The sequence below is a fragment of the Elephantulus edwardii genome, unplaced genomic scaffold (assembly GCF_000299155.1).
Source record: "Elephantulus edwardii isolate Elephantulus edwardi_28Jun2011 unplaced genomic scaffold, EleEdw1.0 scaffold00179, whole genome shotgun sequence".
Classification (NCBI taxonomy): domain Eukaryota; kingdom Metazoa; phylum Chordata; class Mammalia; order Macroscelidea; family Macroscelididae; genus Elephantulus; species Elephantulus edwardii.
The window spans coordinates 4,759,733-4,760,835 of NW_006399929.1; positions in this window are offsets into that span (position 1 = coordinate 4,759,733).

A 1,103-nucleotide genomic window follows, 5' to 3' on the forward strand; every position below is an offset into this window, starting at 1 on the left:
TTTTTCCAATACAGAGTCTTTTGATTTCTAACTGCTGAGTATTGATTGTGAATCTGAGTGAAATGAAATGTCAATATTATGATGTTGCCTATTGGTTCAGTTATGAGGATTTTTGTTTTCTTGCTGTGGAGTTATAATCCATACTTAAGGTTGTAGTAGTTGATTTTCTTTAAGAAGTAATTCAAGTCCTCTTCACTTTCTAAAAACAAGGTTGCGTCATCTGTGTAATTCATGTTATTTGATATGTCTTCCTCTAATTCTGATACCACACATGTAATCTAGCTCCTCAGATGATTTACTTAGCATATGCATGGAAAGGCTTAGAAAATGATGCAAACTTTCCTGATTTTAAACTATTTGATATCTCCTCTATTCAAAGAACATGCACTGGTTTTGGATGTCAGTGTTTTGGATTTCTTATTCTTTTCCATGCTAGTGATAATTTATTATGATATATACACTTGCTTTGCACAATCAATAAAATAAAAGTACATATCTTACTGGCATTCTCTGCCTTCAGTGAAGATTCATTTGTGCTTAAAGTATTCTATTTATGAGCCTTTCTGTATAATGAGTAAAATGTTTTCGATACAATTCTCAAATGGATGAGTCTTTAATTAATTAAAAAGTCACACTGAAATAGACTTGATGATTTTAAACTTTAACTCATAGAAGCACAATCTTTGCATTTTAGGATATACTACAAATGAATAAGTCTAAAATGTTTTAATAAAATTACCTAAATGGCTTACTGCTGTTCATAATCACATTGCAACTTACCAACCATTATTAAAATACACTCATTATAGTTGTTACATTATTATATAACTCTTTTATACAAAATTATCATAAGCAAAATTGTTCTATATTCTTAACATTACTTAACTTGAAAATTGAAAATACTGTCACTGTAAGAGCTGTTCAAGATTGAGAATATGTTGAAGGACAGTGAGCAGAATTTGAATAACAGTTGACTGTCAAGTTGAAGGGAGATGAAACAGTTATCAATCTTAATATTATATCTGCTAATTATCACAAACAACTCAACGACACATTAAAACAACAACAACAATTATCTAGAAGGTGATACAAATGGAAATTAA